General features: G+C 37.3%; 1 protein-coding gene and 1 pseudogene across 9 annotated transcripts in view; one reads left to right on the top strand and one right to left on the bottom strand.

The window, feature by feature from the left end:
• The window catches only part of IMMP2L (inner mitochondrial membrane peptidase subunit 2), an 821223-nt gene that overhangs the window by 130780 nt on the left and 662653 nt on the right, over positions 1-27790 (top strand). The gene's annotated exons all lie outside the window — the stretch shown is intronic.
• On the bottom strand, positions 12977-13640 carry LOC113262905 (platelet-activating factor acetylhydrolase IB subunit alpha1-like; annotated as a pseudogene).

Genomic DNA, 27790 nt, shown 5'->3' with positions numbered 1-27790 from the left:
CATTTCATTATGTGGATATTGTATAGATATGAATAAGAGAACTTGACGCCAGACACCAGGAATACCAGCTGAGGTGTTTTATAAAAAGGTAGTTTCAGAACAGAAGGCATTTGCTTTGCTTTGTTTTGAATATATAGAATATTTACAGGGTAAATATATGAAGGGTTGGTCTCTGATTTTATTATTATTATTTTTAAACCATGAATGTATAACACAGAGGCAGTCTCCCAGAGAACATTTTTCTTGATTTTATTTACTAACCTAGCATTTCATATTATGTTTGGAAGATTGGAAACTCTAAATAAATGTTAGTTTAATTATGAACTTGTCTTCCCAATTCTGTTGCTTAATAGCATCTCAAGTTATTTCTTCCACCTGACCTTGTATGTAGTCATATAGTTGGTTTACCAGTTGAATTGCTATGTATGACCATACCTTGCTTGACATTTTTCTTGTTCACTCATCATGGATAGTAGAGGGATCTCCTGAACAGCAAGCAGTGGTCCACTCCCTGTCAAAACCCATTTTTACAGAAATGCTAACTGGAAGCATCATCTGCAGTGTATCTTTGGAAAGGACATGGTTGGATAATTTCCCCCTTCCTTATTGCTCAAAGAAGTACTTGAAATTCAGAAGGGTATTAGAGCTACAGTTTTAATTCTCTCTACTTATCTATATGTACTTTTCATGCTAAAACTCTTCTCTGCCACTAGAGAATGTGTTTATTTAATTTTTTAAAGACCATTTTGTTCTACCTTGTATTACTGTTAATTGAGCCTAGCTCCTCTATAACACTTAGCATAGGTTGGCAATCGAAAATATTTGTTGAATTAAAATGCTGTTCTTAATATTTGTATATAAACATTCACTAACAAATTGGAATTATATTTTTACAGATTTCTTTCTTTCTTTCTTTCTTTCTTTCTTTCTTTCTTTCTTTCTTTCTTTCTCTCTCTCTCTCTCCCTCCCTCCCTCCCTCCCTCCCTCTCTCTTTTTTACAGACTTCAGTTTAACTCATGTTATAACTTGGGTTACATTTAGAACAACAAACTGAAATTTTAAGGCATCTCAAAAAGATACACAATCTCACCACATGTCATCAAATTCTTTAAAAATAAAAGCAAGTCTGTTCAGCCCAAAATGACGTTACTCTGATAATTTATGGAAGTATTTTAAAAAACAGAGATGAGCAGAAAAAGTGGAAAACACAAAACAAAACCTTTCTTTATGAGAATAGATTTGAGAAGGGCTCATCAGTCTAGTTCTTTTTTCTTTCCTTTTTTTTTTTTTTTTTGGCGTCATTCTAAAAAATCATAAGTGTCCTTTCTGTTGGTGATCATTATGGAAATGTGAGTAGTAAAATTATAAAATAGCCTTTACTACAGAGATAATTTATTTCAGAGTAGAAATGCAATCATGTATCTTTTTCCAAAGATGTAGGCCGAATAGGCTGAGAGCCACTCCACAGACTTAGTGCCTGAACGTATCACATCACTAATACCTTCCCATTAAGCCATGCAGGGCACCAGACTGTAAACTTAGCACAAAGAAGGTGCGGTAAAAGTTATTGTCATTCAGATTACAGATAAAGGTTGATCACATAGAAAAACCCTAAGGAGAACAGGGTAGGAACATTTGAAATGGACAATGGGGTGGGGTGGAGAAGGTTGAGACAGTTTTGAAGGACCAGACTGGTCAGAGCTAGAGAATACCATCAAGGATGAGATAAAGCAGCAGAGAGTCTAAGATTGGGTTCTGGAAATAGAGGTCATGTGGTTACAGAATTTTCATCTTGAAGAGATTCAGTAGATAATCTTATTAAGAAATAACCCATTTCTGAATTTGACACTGTGACTTATAAAGGTTAAATGACTTGTTATTTTAATCATTAATCATTGACAGACTTGAAAGAGCCTAGAAATCTTGAAATCCTGCACCCAAGCATTCACTTAACAAGTATTTACAAACTGCTTACTATTAGCTCTGTGATAAGAATAAAATATTTGAGATGAAGTTTTTACTTCTGAGGCTCTAATGGTTTAGTGGGGAATCTTGCTGGTAAGTCAAAAGTGGAATGCAGGTTGTAAGTGTTAGGATCAGACATGTTCAGGTGGCTTGGAAAGCCGCAGGAGAGGTACCTCAACCAGCTAGATTGTGGGACTGGGCCAGGAAATCTGGGGCATACTGACATTTCATCAAAGCTCACTCTGTACTGTGTTGGTATACGGGAGATAGTGCAGGCATTTTCATGGTAGTTGAAGATAGAGCTTAGGTAACTTTATCCTCTGCTTTTAATTTTGAATCTTGTTCAATAGCTAGAGGAATTGAGTCCACTTTTTAAAGTAGGGGGAATGAAACATGAGAGGCTATGGACTATGAGAAACAAACTGAGGGCCTCAGAGGGGAGGGGGGTGGGGGAATGGGATAGACCGGTGATGGGTAGTAAGGAGGGCACGTTATGCATGGTGCACTGGGTGTTATACGCAACTAATGAATCATCGAACTTTACATCGGAAACCGGGGATGTACTGTATGGTGACTAATATAATATAATAAAAAAACATAAAAAAAATAAAGTAGTACATTACAGATGTACTTGGCATGTCTCTATATTGAGCCAAAATATAAAGTTTTTCTTTCTAATATAGGATATTCTGTTGATTCCTTTACTTCATAGTGCTGATAGCATAAAAGAGTAAGGATGGAGGAGAATCTTGATTCTGTGATCTGGAAAGAAGCTAAAAACATAGGATATGCTACTACTCATTTATACACTAGATTTAAAAAAACACACAAAAAAGGTTTCATAAAGTGTGAAAAGATCATTAATAATACATTTAATCTAAAAAGTGTTGATCGTTTAAACTTGGTGTCTTAGGACAATTTTGTCTGAAAAGAACATGATTAGGTCTCCACTGATCCTATACGCAAAGTACATTTTAGATGAGTTAAAAAATAAGTACCCAAAATGGAAAGTGTAAAATACTTAGAAGAAAGTATGGATGAATCTTTGATAGTAGGGTGAGGAAAGCTTTCTTTGATATAAAACCAAAGGAAGTTATGATGAAGGAAAGTTTGATAGATTTGATTATGTAAAATGAATATCTCTTATTTTTTTTTAAGATTTTATTTATTTATTTGACAGAGAGAGATGGCCAGAGAGAGAGGGAACACAAGCAGGGGGAGTGGGAGAGGAAGAAACAGGCTCTCAGTGGAGAAGCCTGATGTGGGGCTCGAACCCAGAACGCTGGGATCACGCCCTGAGCTGAAGGCAGATGCCCAACCACTGCGCTACCCAGGCGCCCCTGAATATCTCTTATTTGTCAAAAAACTTGAAATGATATTTAAAAGCAAATGACAGGGGGAGTGGGAGAGGAAGAAACAGGCTCTCAGTGGAGAAGCCTGATGTGGGGCTCGAACCCAGAACGCTGGGATCACGCCCTGAGCTGAAGGCAGATGCCCAACCACTGCGCTACCCAGGCGCCCCTGAATATCTCTTATTTGTCAAAAAACTTGAAATGATATTTAAAAGCAAAGGAGAACCTTGCAAAGTATTTACAGTATCGAACCTATCACTCATGTATGAAGAACAGCCACACACACACACACACACACACACACACACACACACACACACACATAAGCCCAGGGAGGGGGGTGGCGTGGAGAAAAAGCATTGACTTTGAAGGAAAGTGGGCAAAGATCATGAATAGACAGTTTGGTGGTGGGCATAAAAAGCCTGGAAAATATTTACATGACTTAACTTAACATTTTCCACTTCTAGAAATTTTTTCCTAAGAAACAAATCGGAGACCAGAGCAAAGGGTTTTTTGACTCTTGCGTTATTATGGCAGTGAATGGCCTAAATGTCCAAAGTGGTCATCTGCTAAATAAACTATGACCTATCCAAATGCTGGACTGCACAGTTGCAGCCATTCAAAAATCATGTTTTTGAAGACTATGTAAGGATATTGAAAATGCTGCTATTGTATGGCCAAAGTAAAAAAAAATTACAAAATGGTGTGTGGTATAATTCCAATATTTACTTATTTATTTTTTAAAAGGATTTTATTTATTTATTTGACAGAGGGAGTGAGCTAGAGGGAGAGCAGAAGCTGGGGGGAGAGCAGAGGGAGAGGGAGAAGCAGACTCACCGCTGAGCAGAGAGCCCCATGCAATGCGGAGCTTGATCCCATCTGGGATCATGACCTGACCCCAAGGCAGGTGCTTAACTGACTGAGCCACCCAGGCACCCCTGCCAATAGTTAAAAAATAAAGTATGTATGTGTAGACAAAAGACTAGAGAAACATATACTTTGTATTGTGAATGTTGTCTTAAATGTGATTTTTCTTAGAATTTAAAAATGCTTTTCATGTTTCCTGTTGCCTCATACATTTTGGTGAGAAAAAATTAAAATTGTGGACTAGCAATCTATATTGAATTATAATCATATTGTATTTATATGAATGATTTGTCAACTCTATTTCTCTATTCTTAGGGCAATGTGATACATCAAAACTCAATAATTAGAATTATAAAGTTTGTTGTATAACACTGTTCAGGTGAGGGTCCAAGTTGAATCAATATCTAATAGTTTTCGCTTGAGAATGTTACAGAATAATGTTACTACAGTTGGCTGTGTATTTTTTTACCTGACTAGAGATGAAATTATACTATGCTTTCAGTGAAGTTATTTTAAATATGAGAAAGGCAAAAACCATGAGGAGCAGAATAAAGAAACACTTTCATATATAAAAATACCAAAAAGCTATACTGTTTGCCTTATTTGTTCACTTTTAGAAATCCTGTAGCTGTATTATATTTTTCATTAAACTCGGGATATTTATTATACTCCCCCATTCATTGACAGGTAAAATAATTCCAAAATGTACGAATCAGTATAAAGTAAAACAGTATATGTAGTAATACACAGGCAAATAAAATTGGGCTACGATTAAAAATCAATTGACTGCTTTCTAATTGAAGCAGAAATCCATTTCAAGTTACTGTTTATGGAAATAGAAAAAAATGGCTGAGGGTAGAAGAGTGGTGTGAGAGAAAATAGTTCACATCATTTAAAAATAGGCCTTGGCACATTTAGATGATTGATTAGAGCCATTTTCAAAGATTCCTCACTATAGAATTGTCTTATAGTCTATTCCCAATGAGATTCCTACTGAGGCCAGAAAATGAGAGGAGGGAAGTAAGGATATAATAAATTGATGGGAAGTGAGTTCAATGGAAGCTAAGGAAGTTAAATTGATAGAGTAGAGTAAAAAGTAGTCCAACAAGGTGCTTTAGGATCTATATCTACAAATGCTGGGCCCGTGGCAGAACATTGTTTTTTGGTTGCTCTTGTACATTTTCAGTGGGCATCAACCATTAAAATGTAGCTAGATTAGGAAAAAAAGACTTGAGTCGCCTAGGTAAACGTTTTCCTGGTTAGCCAATATATCCATTGACAGAGGTGCTTAAAGGATTAGAAATGTGTTCAGTGAAGCAATCGCCCATGTGACTCTGGGGCTAGAGGCCCACCTTGGGTAGCAGATGACCAAAGACAAAGTACAGTTGGTTGATGTGATCCGCTGGATATAAGTGAAATCAAGTGGGTAATGAGGAATCCATATGTGCAAAGCAAGGAGGGGACAGTGAAGCAAGCAGGGGAAGAACACTTTTTAAGCCTTTACTGCTGGCCAGGAAGAATTAGCCTGTGATTGAAGCAGTGCATATTGCAAGTCGAGGGCAAGGGGACTGTGCTCAGTGCCATCCCTAAGAAGGCTGGAATCCCACCTGGACAGCAGAGGCAAAGCAGAGAGAGGTGCATTTATATTACTAATTTTAAAGAATTCTATCTAGGCTTCCTTGAACTCATGTTTGTCTCACTTATTCTTTGTCATTTTTTTTGTTGCAAGGCTGGAGCTTTTTCCTTTCAACAGCTTGGAGTTTTGCATAGTCATTATTGAATAAAGCACAGACACAGTGAATTATCTACACTTTGCAATTTGGGTTATTAAGAACAGAAATTTAAGACACAAAGCCATCTGAGCGTAGAATACCTTTTAGATATGAATTATTGTTTCCTTAATTGTCCAAAGTCTAGCTTTGTTCATACTCAATTTGTTCGTATTTTTTTGTGATTCATCTTTATCAGATCTTTGCAAAACATTGTAGTTATTTTTCTTAGATACAATAATTCTTCCCTTTTTGCACTTATATTTCATCAGATTGTGAACAGTTTAATTATGCCATTATAGCAAGAACAACTGGTAATAAGTGTGGGAACAAAACATTGGCTCTCAGTGAGTGTACAACTGGGGGTGTAGGGAGAAGAGCATGTGTATGGCGGATTGGCCAACAGAGTGTGCTGCCCCAGGGTCTTAGTGTGCATGTGTCACAGGGGGAACAGAGAGCTTTGGCTCCCTGGGTATCAGGTGAGATCTGCTGTTGTATTCGTGATGCTCACAAACCCTCTGGCTCCTTTGTTCCTCGGCTTTGTAGAGATTCGGAGGTCCTTTGAGAATCTTTCATTTATATATTAATCATAATCCATATTTGTAATTATTACTAAAAATGAACATAATGGAACATATTAATAGTTGGAGCTGGTATTAAAGTAGATAATAGACTTTCAAATAAAACTTGTAGGAATTCTCAAATTTACAAGTAAATTTTTTTATGATAGTTGAATGTATTTTGGCTGTAATGGTAGGGAGTAATATTACAAATTGATCATTGAGATCTGTCTTTTAAACTTGTCCTATAATTAGAGTTTGTCTCTTCATATTTCTGTGTGTATGAATTTGTCTATGTTAGCTTTGTTTTAAAATGTGATACTAAAAATACACAGAAATTGAAATTTAGTCCCACTGCAGTCCGATAATCTCCTCCTATTTTGTTCCGTTGCTAAGCCAGAAATTCACATTTACTAGATTATTATCTATTGCCATGGAAATCGTTTTGTTATATTTCAATTTCACTACAGGAACAAGCAGCAGGAGTTAATGGACCATAAGAGGGAAATTTGTTGTTTAAATAATGATTATCTATTATATTTGGCTAACATGAAAAGGGGAAAGTACAATTCTTTTGTCACACAGCGTGAGAACGTAAATGGATGAAAGAGTCAGAATTCGCCTTAAGAAAATTCACGGATGTCTTGTGAGTCACAAATTACATGACCCACTCACAAGGCTGAACTGTAAAACGGTGTCCATACCAACCTACGTTTCATCAAAGGAAGTCCTTGTTGTGGGCTGGGCTTCCCAGAGGTGAACACTGAGATGGAGTTTGGGGTGCAAGATATGCGTCAGGGGTTGTGTGCTGTGGCTGGAAGGGGAAGCTGCAAGATTGGGCAGAAAAAGAAGCCAAACTGCCCGGCAGGCCCCATGAAACTCAGGTAGCATTGCCCTTAGGGTTGCCTCCTGTTGCCCCTGCTTTGTCGCGGGATGTGGGCGGCCTCCACGTGGGACTGCTGTCTGCAGCTATAGGACATTGTATTCTCTGGACCTGGAGACTGTTCTGACCACACTCCCTGGACGTGGCAGTGAGCCCGTGTGTCCTTGAAGGCTCATCTGGGTGGCGCATCTGTCTATGCCGATCTTTTTCTCCTATGAATATCAGGGATTTCCTGCAGTTTTATCCTTATGGTATTTATAATTCCCAGTATACATCACCTTTAATCAGGCAAGTGTTCACATTTTTTAGACATATTGATGATAAAAGCCCTTTTAACATCCTTATTTGGTTTAAGTGCTTTTTGAATTATGTAGGTTGTATCTGCCTCTAGCCACAGCATATCCTTTTTTTTTTTTTTAATTCATAGCAGACTGTGGCCCTTTATAGAAAGTTAAGACTTTTCTTAATAGTATTCGAACATTTATACACAGGCGTATTTTTTTTAAAACTTTGTATTTTATAATGATTTCAAACTCAGTAAAACATTTCAAGAACAGGCCAAAGAGCTTCTTTGCTCATATTCCCGTTATTCGTATTTTACTACAGTTGCCTTATCATAGTCTCTTTCTCTCTCTCTCTTTCTCCCTCACCCTTTTCTCTGATACATTTTCGTTTTGAAGATTTTTGTTTTAGTTTTTTTGGTTTCTTTTGGCTTGATAGTAAAAATTGCAGACATGAAGCCGAAGTATTCCTTTGGTACTTCAGTATTTCCTCAAAATAAGGATGTTGTTCCACATAACCCCAATATAATAATCAAAATAGGAAATAAATATTAACATAACATTGCCATCTAATCCACAGGTCTCATTCACAACTCACCAGTTGTCCCAGTGATATTCCTTGAGTCCAGAATCCAGGATCACACATAGAAGTGATGCTGTGTTCTTAGTTCATCATGTTAAAAGGTGTCAGGCTTATCTTATGCTTTTCTTGTTCCAGTGTTGGAATTACTAAGAAATTCTGGTTCCTTTTAATGGAGAATGGTATTTAGACATTGAGAAACCAAGGTCTGGGTTCTAAAGATGCTCATTGCTACTGGAGTATCATTCCTGCTAGGTCTTCTCAAGGAATGAAATTAGGAAATACAGGTTTTATAAACTCTCTCTTTCTCTCTCTTATCTCTCTTTCTCTCTCTATATGTATATATGCTGGTTCCTATTAACCTCAGATGTTTACCTGTTTTCTCATTTCCCCGTGTATATAACCAGTCTCTCAGCTATGTGGGTCACCAACTTGGCTTGGCCCTACTATCCCCAACCAGCTGGTTGAATATATGGTTTTGGCTCTGCTGTCCATGCCAACTACTTGCTCAGTCTCAACCAAGGGGAAAGGGCCCAGATGCTTCTTTTATTTCCTATTCCTATTATTATTTTTCTGTGGATATAAAGTGCTGCAGCGACTCCAAAAAAGATTCAGCAGAGGGGATAGTATTTATTATGGGTTATATCATAAAAGACATTCCTAAATTAAAAATGGGATTCTCTAGTGGTTTAGTGGTTTCTTTTTTTGTTTTGTTTTTTCAAAATTATTACTATTCTAAGATGTGAATGACAGGATTTTAGTGTTAGCTTAAGATTCTGTTAAGGACAATAATAATAGCAGTGGGATATGTGCTAGCCATATCTGGTATTAAACATAGTTTTTGAATAAGAAACCATTTATATTGTTAAGACAGGTCTTTCTTTGGTTTCCTTTGGATTTATTTCTTGGCCATTCAATAGGTGATAGCTATTAGCAAAAACAATTTTTGTTGAGCCTTGTTTATTGGTTTGCAATAATGAGAACAGTTATGGAGTCCGATAATTTTGTGCTTTTATTTTCAAGTAACAAAGTGTTCTTATTTTGTGGTGATACTAAGGAAAGGCAGTTTAAAAGCTAGTTTTAAAGGATCTGTAGCTTTGAGAGGTTATAATTTAGAATGGAGGCATGGTGGTCAGAGGAAATGAGCCAAAGTTAAAAGCCTTTTCTGTGCCATTGAATCTGTAACCATCCTCAAAGTACTCTGCACTTTATGTCACAAAAAAGCCTCAAATCCCGTGGGTAAATGTTATCTGCAGGAACCTCATCATTTCTGAAAACAGTTCTTTTATTCTTAGAGTGTTTGAACAAGAAATACAAATAATAGTATTTTCTTCTCTTTTTGCAGGACAACATATGGATATAGGGGTTCTTCTGCTATTTTTGAATAAGTGCTTTGTGATACAAAAAGCAAAATCAAATTTAAAATTAATGGATGGTGAGACAGAAACTTAAGGTGTTGGTTAAATCGGTTTTGCTTCCTTTGTGAAGCAGGGTTATCAGTTCTCATCTTTCCTTGTGGAGTTGTTTTATGCTTGATTTTCTTTTGGAAGAAAGAATATAATTACTTGCCAGCCAAAAGTTTATGGCATAGATACTTTTGCAAATAGCTTTAAAGGTAGATCTTGATTATATATAACCTGTAAGGAGCACATAAGATATGGATGAAGCAGTTGATGAGCAGTGAATGTGATTGTACAGAGGAGAGGAGTGAAGGCTCACTTCATTCTTGTGCTTTAAATATGTTCACATTTTCTCATGAGTCTTTTCTGATTTCTGCTGTCCTTGTCTAATCCAACTTTAGTTGCTTCTTATCCCATTCCTCATCTCCTTTACTCTATCTCTCTCCCTGATACAAACTCACTCATACACAAATACACGTATATTCACACTTGAATTTAAATAGGTGGCGTGCTTACAAATATTCCCAATGGAGGCCACACAGGGCCAACGTCTATAATTGTGTGTTTGTGTATATGTATGTGCACATACACACATCATTACCATTTTCAAATAGTTGGCCACTGAAAGTACTTGGCTTATTGTAGGTATACAACTCATGTTTGTTAAGTGAATGAATCTATGAGTCCAAAAAACAAGTAATAATTAAGGACTGAAGCGACCAGGGTGAAGAAATGGGCCGAGTCTCATGGAGACATCATTTCTGCTATGAAGATTTGTTTGTTGTAGAGACAGCTACTCCAGAATGATCTAGTATTCATATGGAACAGTTGTTAGGTTGAGTCTGCTGCTTTACCCCACCTCTCTGAACCAAAATTTGTTTCTGATTGACAGAGGGTAATTAATTGAACTGTAGAGATACTTCACTGGAAAGGGTAATTCATGCCTTAGATGAAGGCAGTGATCTGGGCACGGGACCAGATATGTGTACTTTTCCCTCCTCTTATGATAAAGCTCATTTTATGTCTTGTGACAGCCAAGTAACGTGGAGTAGAATGAAATGACTTTTGTATGACAGAAGCCATAGCAAACCACGCAACACATTTGCCTTTAAAAACAACAATAAAAAGATCAAACATTCTCTAGTTACCACTTCAACATTTTACAGTTTGGAGTGGTACTGCTAGTCCTGTCAATGAAAATTACCACTTGGCATCTTTTTGGAGTATCTAAATGTGCGGTCAGGGACCCACTTGGGCACAGGGTAGTGCTATGAGCCCTCTTCACGATTTTCTGAACTACTTCCTAATGTGCCCGAAATGCTGAGAGCAGGGCACTGCTTCCCCTGCTACTTTTTCGAGTGTCAATATCTTCCTCTTTTTTCCCATGTATAGTGACATTTATTCCATTGTGTAGCAGCAGGTCCACTTCTAATTCATTGAAATCATTTTCCTCCATTCAGTACTAAGACCTCCAAAACCACTAGGTCCAAAGTTTCACGGACCAAAAAATTCTTCAAGTGTGTTATTAGGTGTAGTAGAGAGCCCAACGAAATGCATACATGTGTACACCAAAAGACGTACACAAGAAAGTTCATGGCCGCACTCCTTCTAATAGCCCCACATGGAAACACCTCTAATGTCTATCAACAGTACAATGAATACATTGTGGTATATTAATTAAATGTGGTATAGTCATTCATTGTGTAACAATGGAAACAAATGAACAATTGGTCTAGGTAACAATATAGGTGAATCTCAATGATGTTAAAGGAAGTCAGACACAAAAGAATACATCACATATTCAGTTTATAATAAAGGTTAACCACTGGCAAACCTCCTTTTTGTTTTTGGAAACCAGGGTAGTGATTACCTTTGGGAAGGAAGAAGAGTAATGACTAAGAAGGGGCAGACTAGTGTTGTAGTTATTGATGTGGGTGGTGGTTACATAGTTATCTTCACGTTGTGGTAAGTCATGCCAAATGATTACATTTGTGCCCCTTTCTGTATGTGTTATAGTGCCATTAAAAAACTTATTTTTAAAAAATTGATGTCATTGCCCTCTTGTATGTAATGTCTACTTTTTCTGGATGCTTTTAAGATGTTTTTCTTTGTCCTAGTTTTATGTTTGACTATAACATGCATACGTGTGATTTTCATTGTAATTTTCCCACTGTGGTTCACTGAGCTTTGTAAATCTGTAATTTCATGCTTTTCACCAAATTTAGAAAAAATGCTGCCAATATTTTTTTAAAATTAGACATAAAGAAAATAGAGGGACTTCTCTCACCTCCACTTTGCATACCTTCTAGAAAAGACGGCACTATATATGCATTACTAGTTTAAACTGTATACTTCATTTTATAGGTCAGTGTCTCATATTTACAGGTTACTGCCTCCCAGCTGGCCCCATAAACTGAACCAGTTTTCCAGTTTGTTCTAAGTTCTTGTTTAGCCTCTCAACTCCTAAGTCACTAACGATTAACCAGTGTATACCCTTAGCTCAGGCCATGCTTCCTAAAGTTCTTCCCAATGGAAGGTTTTCTCTTTACCATTGTGTTTCAGGGCCACCAAAGGGTGGTGGTGTTGTATAGTGACCACTTACACCTAGCTCTTGCCAGCTCAGTACAGATCCTTTTATGAATGAAAAAAGACCCACCGTTTTTTCTCTTTCATTAACAGGCCAGAGGGAACTTCTTGTGATGCCAGTTTATATGGATTGAGGGAGAAGTGCTGGAGGATTAGGGGCAGCATACTAGTCTGAGTCATCTGCTCATTCAGTTTAGCTGTGGCCACGTTCCCAGTCTTCGAGGGAGTGGACTGCTGTTGGGCCCACTAGTTGTATGGTTTGGTGAATCAGATAACAGCTGTTTATGATGGGTGGTTTGATTATTCACCTAGTCACTTGATGCCCTATGGTCAGGTGTTCTAGCTCTACCAGGGACCAGTAGCAAATGAGGAGAGCAATCTTAATAAGGTCCCCATGAACCACATGTGATTAGCAGTGACACATTGCACTATGACACTGACTGTGCAGTTGTACAGTAGCCATTTCTGAAGCACTTTCTGGTTACAAAGCACTCGCACATGCTTTATCTCATAGGACACAGTATCCTTTCTGCTGGCCTCCAGGGTCTATAGATGTAAAAGGCCCAAAGTGAAATTGAGATTCCATGGAGGACCTGGCTATTCCAGTGGCTCTGTAGCCCATGGCCCAACTATTGCTACTACTACTACTACTACTTCTTCTCCCCCTCCCCCTCCTCCATTTTTTTTTTTTTTTTTGGAGGAACAAGAACTTAATGTTGGGGAAAGAGGATGCTTAGGGCATAGCCTCTGGCAAGGGGACACCCTGGCCCTGGTTTTAGGCCAGCAGATGCAGAAGCAGGGAGTGCAGGGTCTGACAGACAGGTGTGTAGCCCAGGCAGCTCAGATGCAGGTACTCATAGAAGCCATGGTGACTTATGGTACCATCCAAGTGCACAAAGCTAGGGTTGGCATCCAGGAAGTGGGCTTGTGGGTGGCCAGCCAATGCTGCCCGGACCAACTCATTCACCCATTAGTTTTTCTCTCGAAGTGGGTTAGGGTGCTGGTCCCTGAGAAGCAGGCCTAGCACCAAAGACCCAGACCTGAAGCTGCTATTGGTTCACCAGTTGCACGATGATCTTGATGCCACCAGTCACTTGCTCTGCTGTGTGCCTGTGGTGGTTGGTACTCACCCAGACCCCTATAATCTTGGGCCAGATTTGTTCCAGCTCCCCATTCTCCAGCTGCTAAAGCACCTGTTATGTGCCGTCACTGACAATGCCAAAGTTAAGTGCATGCCCAGAAGAAAAGATCTGCTGCCAGATCTTGCACTGTTGCATTAGCTGGATCCAGGAGTCCCTGATGAAGACGACTTTGTGTTCCTTATCTTTGCTGTTGGCTATGAACCAATGGTGCAGGGACATCCAGCGTCTGTCGCCCTACATGTTCTACACCGGCATGGACTTGCCGGCACGTTCTCCTCTTCATTCATCTTGGTGTTTCATCTCGTGCTGGATCCAACATCTTCTTTAAAGGCAAATTGCTGTATATGAAAGAACATAAGCAGTAGAAATCCAAGATTTGGGTAACAGTTCAGATTAGAACACCAACTTCTTGGCTCTCTTCCTCTGCATTTGTGTCTCTGCTCAAATGTCATTTTGGTTCCGAAGCCAGAAACATTAAGAGTAGAGGTAATGGGAATTCTGGGTTTCCGTCTTTAAGGCACAGTAACTCCACCAGATGGCTTAAACTGTGGCTCAGTGTGATAGCTGTGACTCTTCCCTTGGGAAGGAGCTAGTAAGGGTTTATGTGGAGAGGAGGAAGGCTCTGTGCCACACCCTCCACTCCACGTGCACATAGGTGGAAATCCTAGAGGAAACCCAAGACACATTAGGATATGTTTTCTCCCTTCTCTTTGAGACTAATGATAATCACTTCTTACAGGTTTTTTTTGTATTAGAGCATAGTAAATCATGGGCCATGGAGTAGACAGAAGTCGACTTGCCCTTAACGTGATGAATCTGTGCCTTTAGCTTTAGAACAGTTTGTTGTACGTATGAATTAGATCTTGGAACTGTAGAACCACATTTGTAGTTACCATTAACCAAAGGAGCCCAGTGATGACTTTATAACCTGAGTAATATTTTAATACAGAAAGGGTTTTTACCTGCATCTGAATTGATTGTTATCTCTTAAGCCATCTTCCCTTCCATCTTTGTGGAAGAGGTGCTCCTTAGGCCTGTGTTCCATTAATTATTTATTGCCTTTTGAACTAGCCCCTCTGCCCTAATTGCTTTTCTGAGCTTTTGAACGTTCAAGTTTCTCTCCAGTCAAAACATAAAGATGAAAGGGCTCAGACCCTCCCTTAATTCTGTGCTCAATGCTTGATCATTCTTTTATTTGCAAGTAGGGTTCCAGAAACAGGTGTCTCTACCTGGCCTCTTTACTTCCTTGCCTCCCCTGTGTTGTACAGCCTTCTGCAACCTTGCTTGTTCACATCACTCTGCTGGGATCACCTTCATGAAGGTCGTCAATCTCTGACTTGCCAGATGTTAATCATTTTTCAGTGCATCTTTGAAGCTAGTCTTCTTACTTGATTCTATTGAATGTTAGTTCATTAAAACATTCTTCTCTTTTGTTTTCTGGGACTCCACCCTTTATGGGTTTTTCTCCTTTGTATCTGGCTCCCCCTGTTAGTGAACTGGCTCTCTACCCTTCCTCTCCTTTTAAGTGCCCTTAGTGTTCTTCCTTGGACTCCTGGCCCTTACTGCTCTATAGCTTCCCCCTGAGTAATCAGAATTCCTCCTCAGGATCAGCTGCCAATTATTATGCCAATTATATACTAAAAACTCCAAACTCTCAAACTTCAGCTTAGACCATTTTCCTGACATCCAGTTGCTTCCCAGATACTCCATTAAATATCCTGGAAGAGAGAAGAAAATAAATGGAAGAATATCCAAGAATGAGATGGTAGACACATATGATGATAGCAGAGCTGTTCTGCCTTCCTTTATTTGCTGTTTTGGTGTGTGATAACAACTTTGACTCCATTTCTCAGCCCAGAATGTTGAAAAGCACTTCAGACTTTCATTTAGCTCTCGGTAGCACAACCAGCATGGTACCTGTCATATCCTAGGCATGCAGTGTTATGTTTGGATGAATGAATGAATGAATGTATGACTTTCTGTCTCCCATCCCTTACATCCATTCAGTCACCAAGTTCTGTCCCTTCTACTTGGCTTTCTTCTTTTGAAATTTTCTGTCCTACTCCTCTCCATTCTTACTGTTCTGGACTAGGCTGTCATCTTCTCTCACTGTGGCTATTTCATAAGCCTAACTTTGGCCTCATCACTGCTAGCGTAATTTCCTCCCTCCATTTCATCATCTCCACTGTTACTGTCCAATTGAAGCCATCTATGTAGTTTTACATTTTCTATTAGCCACATTAAAAAAAAAACTTAAAGAGGTGATACTGATTTTAATAATGCATTTTATGATTCAGTATAGCCAAAATGTTATTTTGACATGGGGCCCTAATCACATTTCAATGTCCTCAACCTATATATACCCTATTCTCTTTGTCTGGAAGCCTCTGATCATTCTCCTGAAAAAACTTGTTCATACAGTGTCAACCCGGATGCTGTTTCCTTCATGAATCCTGCCCTGAGTTATTTAGGCAAATTTCATACTCTTGTGGCTTTCAAGGTTTTTTGGCTGTATCAAGTAAGAAGCATATTTTACATTGTGACCAAGATGTATATATATGTGTGTGTGTCTTCCCATATTTTTGCCTATAGCTATACTGAAATCTCTGTGTCTATATCTAAATTTATACCTGTGAAAAGCTGGAACACAAGTTCAAAATTGTTTTATTTCATGAATAACACGTAAGTCTATTACTGTGTTTACCAGGTTGCACTAATTTTTTTTTTTGCATATATCTCCTTCTAGACTCTGTATCTTTTTTAAAATCCTTATTTATTTATTTATTTATTTATTTATTTATTTATTTATTTATTTATTTATTTTTGGTGACAAGTCCAATGCTTGGTGTAATGTGTGTACTCAATATATATTTATTGACTGACTCAAGTCCAGAAGAGCTATTCACGTGGTTTCAAAGACATCATTTTAACCATCAATATTAATTAGCTACAATGGTTTGTGCGGTGTTTTCTCAGCCCTGGCTGGCTACGATACAAGCGCCTGGGTGATGTAAAGATTTTCTTTATTCCCAGATCTACTTAAATCTGAATGAGGAGCTCAGATTTGTTCTCTTATTCTGGCAATGTGGAAAATGGATAGCAGTGAGAACTTGATGTTTTTCACTTAGAATCAACTCAAATACTGTAGAGAAACATTCTGTTACTTTTTATGAAGGGAGCTGAAGTTTGTACTCCGAGGTTAGCAATTTATGCCTGGTATTAAAAAAAAATTTCTGATGACATGATACAATCTCAGAGTATGTCAGAGATAAGCCAGATGGCTCATTTCTAGACTAGTTTTACTGCTAATTAAAGGGCTAATTTTTCTCTCACAAACTCAAGAGTGTGAATATATTTATTGTCAAAATACTCAATAGCTGGACAAGCTAAATTGGTTCAGGAAAACCTAATTGGGTATTTTCCATCTTGCAAAACTCTGGTGCTTATATTTAAAAGACCCTGGGGAACAGCTGTTAGTAAAGGTATTGATTACAAGTCTGCTGCTTTTTAATAGCTCTGTATTAACTCAAGAAGTTGGATTTCAAGGGGCTAAAATTTTAATGAAAAATAAAAATCTCAACAGTTAGGACTAGTCCTTTCACTTCCACTTAGGTGAGTAGTTTTGCTTTTATTACATTCTAAGTGTTGCTGTCAGTCTGTGTGAGGAGGCCCACATGACAAGATTGCTCTTACTCTGACAAAAGATCATTATCTGGCTGGAGCATATTGTAGGAGTCAATAAATACATAATATGCTCTTTCAGATTCTTTGAGGATATTAAGTGCAATCACATTTTGGATGTAGGAGGTGTTGCTTAATAAATATTTAAAAACTCTATTGGCAGGGCCTTAATGTGACAGCTAATAAATATACCATTGAATAAGTGTTAACAAAAAGACATATTATGGTGAAGTGCCTTCAAATTACTTAGGTGAAATAATAAAGTATCACCTTTTCCTAACAAATAAATTAGTGATGATTTAATTCTTTCATGTTAATTTATGCTGAGGAATACACACAGAAAAGTTTTTGATGGAGCTATTTTTACCCTCGCTTAGTAATTTACTCAGGATTCTAATTCAGATAATTCATAATACTAAATTATCTGCAGAGAAGACTTGTCACTTGCAATATATATATATATATGGATTTTGTTTTTTACCTAAACTTACTGTAGATGTATGAATGCTTTTATGAATGTTAGGAAATATTTAAACAAGGTCCTGACTTAGAAAGTTGCCTCTCATCTAAAAATTCCAAACTTGAACCGACTTGCTACTTTTTCTTACCTTCTAAAATGAGTTCCTGTTTACTCGATGGGCAAATAGTTTGCATTTACATGTTAAACAATTCTGTTATTTAGAGTTTGATAATATGTGCCATTTTGATATCTCTGGAATTTTCTGTCTTGAAGCTGAAAGCCTTCAGATATGTATTGTTAACTATTATTATTATTTGAGAAAATGGCATTTCTCTTTGTCCTTCGGCATGATTACCTTCCACTATATTCACACAATAAGGGAACTTTGTTTTTTGGCTCCGTGAAATAGCAACGGTGTTTTTCTGAGGTGCGGCCATCTAATGTGAGATTGTTTTAGGTGCAATGTTACTGAAATTTTATTTCACCTTGTAAGCACCACGGCCTATCTTGCCATTGTAAAATAACTTGTATTTAAATACCTATAACAACTGTAATCCTGGAAAATGGAATAATAATTCATATACTCTCATTAGTAAGTTCTTTGACTAGACTGTAAATTTTCATTTATCTATTAGTTTAAGTGGGAAGCTGACATTGTACATGGTCTTTCTTATCTCTAATATGACCTTTTTTTTTTTTTACTGTAAGGTTTATGAGAAGCTTTAAGTGATATTTTATTTTTTAATTCTGGTCTTCTCTTACTGTGTATAGATGCCACATATCTTGTTCTTCAGTTGATAAACAGTTCATATTCTACTGTCTCATTAGCCTTTCAGTAAATGGGATTCAAAATGGTCTCATTAGCCTTTTGATAAATATCATTTTAATTAAATATGCATAAATATGGAAAGATCTGTGTAACAATGTCTGTAGTAATTACGATGTATTTTATATTATTTTGCATTATTATGGAATTGTGTACCTATTTTTGATGCAGAATAATTACACCATTAGGAGTTTGTACTAACCTGTTTTTTGTGTTTATAAAGATCACAAGTTTATCAAGTAGGTGGCTTGAATTAATTTGATTTCACCTTTATCACAGTGCTAATGGAGTTGATAGTTTAAGTTCACCTGTGCCAAGAAGTAAAGAACTCAAGTTTAATAACTGGTTGATTCAGAAAATTATTTGTTGCTTGCAGGATTTTCTTAAATATACATGCTTTAATACAGTTGAATATTATAAAAACTCTTTTACTTTAGTTCTTCAGCTACTCATTAAACTCATTTTTATGATATTCCAGAGGTATTGATTAAGAGCTTGAGAGACAGAAAGACCTAATTGGGTCTTAGATTTGCCACTTATTATTACAGTGCTCTTGGTGATTATAATAACAATACTTGCCTCAAAGGGTCATTTTTTTGAGAAATAATTGAGATAAGATTTTCTAAGTACTGAATTTACTAAGTACTAGTAGTTTTATTATCATAATAATAAAAGTCAGGAACTTTTTCCCTTATATATTTCATTTTGCTGGAAATTTTGTTGATCGATATTTGCATTGTGACAATTACAAAATGTTGACCAAGTGGATAAACAGCACATTGAAAAACATTACATAGCTCACATTTAATAAAATTGAATTGAATTTGCATGGTTTCAACTGGTATAAGATGACTGTCATACAAATTTGCTTCTTTCCTGTTATATGATTATTTTATAATTGATCTGTATTAGCTGCCAAAGTAAATTGTAAACAAAAATTGATTAGGAATTATTTTTCATCTTCCTCTTAGATATCTAAAAGTATGTAAAAAAATTTTTTTTCAACCACCAAGCTGGATTTTAACTTGATACACTTTTTTTTACCTGATACACTTTTTAAAATTTATTTTTTATTAATTTTTTAATTTAAATTTTATTAATTAACATACAGTACAATATTGGTTCCTGGAGTAGAATTCAGTGATTCATCACTTACATATAACATGCAGTGTTCATCACAAGTGCCCTCTCTAATACCCATCACCCACCTAGCCCGTCCCACCTCCCTCCGTCAAACCTGTTTGTTCTCTATCATTAACAGTCACTTATGCCTTGTTTTGCTCTCTCCTTTCTTTTCCCCCCTTCCTATATATTCATCTGTTTTGTTTCTTAATTCCACATATAAGTGAGATCATATGGTATTTGTCTTTATCTGACTGACTTATTTCACTTATAATACACTTGAGCTCCATCCATGTTTTTGCAAATAGCAAGATTTCATTCTTTTTGGTGGCTGAGTAATATTCCATTGCATATATATACCACATCTTCTTTATCCATTCATCAGTCGATGGACATTTGGGCTCTCTTCATAGTTTGGCTATTGATGATGCTGCTATAAACATTGGGGTGTGTGTACCCCTTCAAATGTGTATTTTTGTATCCTTTGGGTAAATACCTAAGAGTGCAATTGCTGGATTGTAGGGTAGTTCTATTTTTAACTTTTTGAGGAACCGCCATACTGTTCTCCAGAATGGCTGCACCAGTTTGCTTTCCCACCAACAAGAGGGTTGCCCTTTTTCTGCTTCCTCACCAACACCTGTTGTTTCTTGTGTTGTTAATTTTAGCCATTCTGACAGGTGTGAGGTGGCATCTTCATTGTGGTTTTGATTTATATATTTCTGATGCTGCGCATCTTTTCATGTGTCTGTTAGCTATCTGGACGTCTTCTTTGGAAAAGTGTCTATTCATGTCTTCTACCCATTTATTAACTGGATTATTTCTTTTTTGGGTGTTGAGTTTGGTAAGTTCTTTACAGATTTTGGACACTAACTCTTTCTTTTCTTTTTTTTTTTTTTTTTAAGAGTTTTTATTTATTTGACAGAGATAGAGACAGCCAGCGAGAGAGGGAACTCAAGCAGGGAGAGTGGGAGAGGAAGAAGCAGGCTCCTAGCGGAGGAGCCTGATGTGAGGCTCGATCCCAGAATGCCGGGATCACGCCCTGAGCCGAAGGCAGACACTTAACGACTGAGCCACCCAGGCACCCCTGGACACTAACTCTTTATCAGATATGTCATTTGCAAATATTTTCTCCCATTCCCTAGGCTGCCTTTTAGTTTTGTTGATTGTTTCCTTTGCTGTGCAGAAGCTTTTTATCTTGATGAAGTCCCAATAGTTCATTTTTGCTTTTGTTTCCCTTGTCTCCAGTGACGTGTCTAGTAAGAAGTTGCTGCGGCCAAGGTCAAAGAGGTTGCTGCCTATGGTCTTCTCTAGGATTCTGATGGTTTCCTGTCTCACCTTTAGATCTTTCATCCATTTTGAATTTATTTTTATGTGTGGTGTAATAAAGTGGCACAGTTTCATTCTTCGGCATGTGGCTGTCCAATTTTCCCAACACCATTTGTTGAAAAGACTGTCTTTTTTCCATTAGATAATCTTTCCTGCTTTGTCAAAGATTAGTTGACCATACAGTTGAGGGTCCATTTCTGGGTTCTCTATTCTGTTCCATTGATCTATGTGTCTGTTTTTGTGCCAGTACCATACTGTGTTGATGACTACATCTTTGTAATATAGCTTGAAATCTAGAATCGTATTACTTCCGATTTTGTTTTCCTTTTTCAGAATTGCTTTGTCTATTTGGGGTCTTTTGTGGTTCCATACAAATTTTAGGATTGTTTGTTCTAGTTCTGTGAAAAATGTTGGTGTTATTTTGATAGGGATTGCAATAAATGTATAGATTGCTTTGGGTAGTATAGACATTTTGACAATGTTTGTTCTTATAATCCATGAACATGGGATGCTTTTCCATTTCTTTGTGTTCTCTTCAGTTTCTTTCAAATGCATTTTATAGTTTTCAGTGTACAGATCTTTTACCTCTTCAGTTAGGTTTATTCCTAGGAATCTTACTTTTTTTGGTACAATTATAAATGGGATCGATTCCTTGATTTCTTTTTCTGTTGCTTCATTATTGGTGCATGGAAATGCAACAGATTTGGGGTGCCTTGGTGGCTCGGCTGGTTAAGGGGCTGCCTTCAGCTCAGGTTATGATCTCAGGGTCCTGGGATCGAACCCCCTTGTTGGGCTTCCCACTTCCCCCTTGTTGGGCTCTGCTTCTCCCTCTTCTTCTGCCACCACTCCACCCAACACCCCCCCACCGCCCCATGCACACATGTGCAGCTGTGTTCTCTGTCAAGTAAATATATAAAATCTTAAAAAAATGGATAGCAGTGAGAACAATTTGATGTTTTTCACTTAGAATCAACTCAAATATTGTAGAGAAACACATTCTGCTACTTTTTGTGAAGGGAGCTGAAGTTTGTACTCTGAGGTTAGCAGTTTATGCCTGGTATTTAAAAAAAATTCTTTATCCAACAAGACTGTCACTCAGAATAGAAGGAGAAATAAGGAGTTTCCTAGATAAACAATAACCTGATATACTTTTGATGGGTACTTTGTATTCCCCTTGATTTTAAAAGAAAAATGGATAAATAAAACAATTCATGTAGCAGTAATAAAATCAATTATGGAACAGTCATACTATATATAGTAGTATGATGTTAAGGCACTTATATATGTGCATGTGAAACCATATATGCATAGAAAAAATTGTATTAGGACTCATAGCAAATTGTTGATAGAATTACTTCTATAGTAGGGATTGGAGCGGTGTAATTCTTGAGTGTGTATCAAATAGAGTTTCATGATTGCAAGCAACCCAAACTGAGAGATGATCTAAGCAAAAGAAAAAGAGGAATTTATTGAATAGAGGTTGGTTGTATCACACAATTGAAAATTGAGTTGAATAAGTAGGCCTCAGGAAGCATAGAAATAGAAGCAGCTCAGAGAGTTAAGTGGCAGTAACTTGTGAGCAGTTTCTATGGCAGCAGTGGGATTTGAAGGCTTCCTGTAGCCAATAGCCCTACTAGAGTGACACAAAATGGGGGCAGGAGTGGTGGTGGATGGCAGTTCACCAGGATACTGTTCATGAAGAACATCAGCGATTTCTACTATAGAAGGACGTTTTCCTTCTTATTTTATATGTCTTTAAAAAAAATGGCTTTGTTGTGATTTAATCCATATACCGTATGATTCAACCATTTTGAGGTGTATAATTCAAGTGGCATAGTATTAGTCACAAAATTGTACATTCACCAGTACAGTCAATTTTAGAATACTTTGATTACCCCAAAAAGGAACCTCATATCCCTTAGCCATCACCTCCAAACCATCTACTTTCAGCCTCCAGGAGCCACTGACCTGCTGTCTGTCTCTATAGATTTCCCCATGTTGAACATTACATATTAATGGAATTATACAATATGTGGTTTTTTGTGACTGACTTCCTTCACTTAGCACAGTTTTTTTAAGGTTCATGAGGTTGTAGCAAAAGTCAGTAATGTATTCCTTTTTATGGCTGAATAATATTATTCTGTTATAGGGATATACCACATCTTATTTATCCCCTCATCACTTAATGGACATTTGGATTGTTTCCACATTTTGGCTATTATGAATAATGCTGCTATGAACCTTAAGCTACAAATTTGTGTTTGACTACCTGTTTCAGTTCTCTTGGGTATATAGTTAGGCGTGGTGTTGCTGGATTGTATGGTAACTCTACGTTTAAGCATTTGAGGAACTGCCAAGCTGTTTTTCAGAAGTGGCTGCACCATTTTATAGTCTCACCAGCAGTGTAGGGAGATTTCTGTTTCTCCACATCTTTATTAACATGTTAAGTGTCTTTTTGATTATAGCCATCCTAGTAGTGGGTGTCAAGTGATATCTCATTGTGATTTTGATTTGCTTTTATCTGGTGACTAATGATATTGAATGTTTTCATATGTGCTGTTATGACTTTTTTTTACTTTCAGAATTTTTTAATTTAAAAACATGTCAGATTTTTTTCATTTTTTTTCCTTACCATTACTTTTCATTCTTTATAATTTTGGGTGAGTGTTTAACACAAAGTTAGTTACTCATAATTTTTCTGTGAGCTGAATACTATGACATTAAAAATAAAAGGAATTTAGAGAAGGTAAGTAATTTGCTCAAGATCACAGGGCTAGTAAGTCGCATAGGATTTAAACCCAGGCCATTTTAAATCCAGTGTCTGGTTTCTTTCTTTCTTTTTTTTTTTTTTTAAAGATTTTATTTATTTATTTGACAGAGAGAGAGACAGCCAGTGAGAGAGGGAACACAAGCAGGGGGAGTGGGAGAGGAAGAACCAGGCTCCTAGCGCAGGAGCCTGATGTGGGGCTCGATCCCCTAATGCCGGGATCACGCCCTGAGCCGAAGGCAGACGCTTAACAACTGTGCCCCCCAGGCGCCCCCCAGTGCCTCGTTTCTTAAACACGAGAATGTAATGTGTATTAAATCATATATGTTCTCAAGTTTACTGTATTGTTGTTATTAGTTTGTTTTGCCTGGCTTTATAATCTTATAGAAACAAAGACTCTTAAATTTCAAAGGGATGTCACAGTTTATCAGGTGTCATCTCTACCCAGTATAGGTAATCTGTCCACAGGCTTGCTAAGGCCTGGTTGTTTGGCCAGGATTATATGCTGTTTTCCGCCTACATCAGAATCAACTCAGTTGTTTGTTAAAATCGCATATTTCCAGTCTTCACCCCCGACTTCATAAATATGCCAGTTGAGTATCGGGCCTAGGAAACAAAATTTTAAGTGAGCGGATTGAGAACCACTTCTTTGGTGGCAGGTATCTCACCATCTCACAAGACCATTATTTTGTTTGATGCTGTTCATGTTTCCTGGTAGCTCTTATCATTTGATCTGCCTCTACTCTATAGCAACACTCAATAGGCCTATTCTGTTTGATGCTTGGCAAATATGGCTCCAGCGTGCTGATAGAGAGGATTTTCGTCTGTAGTTTCCATCCTGGGAGTTCTGCTGAGTTAATCATTCAGTTAAGAATCTCTTGCTCAGCACCTCCTGAATACGTGGGAGACAGCACTGCTATGCATGACCTCTGCTATGAAAGAGGCAAACTCCGGTAGGGATTTTAAGCATTAACCAAAAATATTCAAGTCTATTTAATCATGATAGCATTCTTTGAATGTACCTGATGTGAAAATTTCATATTTTCTTTTCTCTGAAGACAGAAGTGTGGTCTTAGTGATAATAGTTTTGCCTGATTTCATGTAAGACGATTTCTGAACAACGCGATAACTACAGCTAATATCAGATGCTGTGTCCGGTGTCTTTGCACAGGCGATAACCCCTATGCTTTGTTTTCTCACTTGGGTTACCAAGCTTGGAGAGAATACTATTAAAGGGTCAGACTCATGTGTTCAGGCTCTATTAGCTTTTGATTTATGACCCAAGCCATTTTACTTACGTCTTTACTTGTCTGACTCTCAGGATTTGACTGTCCTTTGGTTTTAACTTGATGAGAACTGTATGGATTGCTTTCCTGCCTTAATACTGTGAAAAATGCAAGGAGCCTTATGATAACTTGTACTTCAGAAGAGCTGTGATTGTTAGATAAAAGGACAGTAATAATGTGGAGATAGCATGGACTTGGAAAAGCTAATTTTGTAGAATTGCTAAGTCTTGTCCTTTTTTTCCAATGTTGGATTTTTTTCTCCCTGAGAACTAGCTTATCACTTCATTCTATAGCTTTTTCTCAGGCATTCTCCTAGAATGCCGTTCTTTCCTTTCTATTTTTTTACTGTCATCAGCCTAGTCCAGGACCTTAGCAGCTGCAGAATGATCAATAGTAGGAAAGGTTAAAAAGGTCAGATGTGAATTTATTACACAAGTATTCTCTTGATTTATGCAAATGCGTTGTCAACAGGTTACCAATTTGCATTATTCAATATTCATTTACAGGCACTTATGACACTGTCAAACTCAAGCATGTGAGCAATTTTTAAGGCTGCCTTGTGCTTGGATAGTTCAAAGCAGTTTCCGTTAAATACTTTGAAGTGACTATGATGAGGGTTTGTTTTTTTTCAGGCACTGAATGGGGTCTTTACTGAAGACGAAAGTGGAAAGAAAGGGTCAGAGCAAACCTAGAATCAGAAAGAGGTGCTTGGCATTTTTTCCCTCCATGATTAACAAAACAGGAACAGGAAAGTGTTTTGAAGCTTTGACTTGATTCAAAACAATGTTTTCGAAAGCATAGCCGTTCTTGTCCTTAAAAATAGGTTCATCTAAGTCCCTGATGTATTTCCTTGTGTTCTTCATTCATTCTTAGGAGGCCGATGAGTTATGAACTACTGTACTCAGCAGAGGAGAAATTAATTTGGCACAAAATATATAGAATCATATCTTTTTCCTTTCCTTTTTTTTTTTTTTGGTATAAGAATTCATTCTATCCTCATCATCCCATCCTTGAAGGCATTTTCCTTTAGTTCATAATCTTCACTAACCTATTTGTATCCTGTAGGAACTTAAAAGCATTAGCAAAGGTTATAACTGAAGTTGTCAAGAAAAACAGATGAATTAAAATCTACCCCAGAGCCTTTTTGCATGTGGCAGAACCTGGAGCAGCAAGGAACCAGGAAAGGGGATCCTGACTGTATTGCCTCTTTTCCACTTTGTCTTATCTTGCAGCATTGAAAGACCATTTTCTCTCCTTTACTCATTGTTTTTCTCAGTTTTACATTTTTACTACCTGGGATTTGCCAGGTACATTTACAAACATTATCTCATCCAGTTTTCAAAACAGCGCTCCCGGGTTGGCGGTATCAGCCTTTATGCCAGCATAAAAGTCCAGTACCCTTGGACCTCCAGTATAGTAACTTTTCTGACCATCTCTAATATTTTTTCTTTTTCACAGAAAATGTGTTTTTTTCCTCTCCCTGGCATATAGTTTCAGAGAAATTTAAGAAATACTCATTTAACAATAACTCTGTGGAAGCCATCACTCTTTTCCTATATATGGTGGTTTTTTTCCCCCCATCATTTATGCCACTTTTCAGTATTTGGTGTAAATCACTTAATCCTCTGTAATGAGAAAACTAGAAAACTAGATAATTCTGTAGGTCCCTTCCCCCAATTAGTAACAAAACAGAGGAAATCAACACTTGATTTTCACTGTTACCCTACTTACTTACTTTACATGTGTAGATTTATGGGTATTTGTGAGAATATGATCCATGATCTCACAGCACTTGGCACAGGAAAACGAAAACTGATCAGAAATTCTGACTGCTCAGGCTTTTCTTTCTCTATTTCATTTCCCTGGTGTAGAACTAGGGTCTCTTAATGTCCTTGCTCATGCATAGTGTTCAGGACCTCTTGGGTAGACTGGGAGGAAAGGAGATAGCTATTAGAGCTTTAATTTCCTCAGATAATTCCCATATACCCCCCCCCCCCAACCACACACAGAGTTTCTCCTATTAACAACTTGCATTAGTATGGGACATTTGTTATGATTGGTGAGCAAATATTGATACATTATTATCAACTCAAGTCCATAGTTCATATTAGGGTTCATTCTTTGTGTTGTACAGTTTTATGGATTTTGGCAAGTGCGTAATGTCATAGATCCACCGTTATAGTATCATAGCTCGCTGCCTTCAAAATTACCTCTGCTCTACCTATTCCTCCCTCGCTCCTTCCTACCCCACTTTCCCACCTTGGGAACCCCTGTAACCACCAATCTTTTTGCTGCCTCCATAGTTGTGCCTTTTCTAGACTGTCACTTCGTTGGGATCATACAGTACGCAGCCTTTTCAGACGGGTTTCTTTCACTCAGTAATAGGCATTTAAGATTCCTTTATGTTTTTTTTTTTTTTTATCTCCTGAGAGCTCATTTCTGTTTATCACTGAGTAATATTCCATTATATTGATATACCACAGTTTGTTTATCCGTTCCCCTATTGAAGAATATTTGGTTGCTCCCAAGTTTTGGCAATTATGAATAAAACTGGTATTAATCTTTTTGTGCAGGTTTTTTTTTATAGAACTATGTTTTGAACACATTTAGGCAAATACAGGGATTGTTTATACCTTTTTAACACTTTAGAAAATTAGAATGCTTATGAATCTATTAGAGTCTTAAAATATTCCATATCAAAGATAGAAGACATGCTCATTAAAATGATTATATGTGCTTGGTTCTGAAATATATATTGTGAACAGTGGAAACCTTTTAGAGGTAATTAGGAAAGCTGTTAATTTTTGAATTTTTGAAATTGAGAATGTTTATAGTTTATATGAAGGGTTGTTATAGAAGTAAAAGGAGGCCAAAATAGCTCTTTTCAGAGCTGTGTTCCAGATCAACATAGTTTTTGATAGTGTTTATGTGTGTTGA

Source organism: Ursus arctos, unplaced genomic scaffold (assembly GCF_023065955.2).
Source record: "Ursus arctos isolate Adak ecotype North America unplaced genomic scaffold, UrsArc2.0 scaffold_3, whole genome shotgun sequence".
Lineage (NCBI taxonomy): Eukaryota > Metazoa > Chordata > Mammalia > Carnivora > Ursidae > Ursus > Ursus arctos.
The sequence above is the reverse complement of the archived record's forward strand: the minus strand, read 5'-3'. Positions and strand labels throughout refer to the sequence as shown.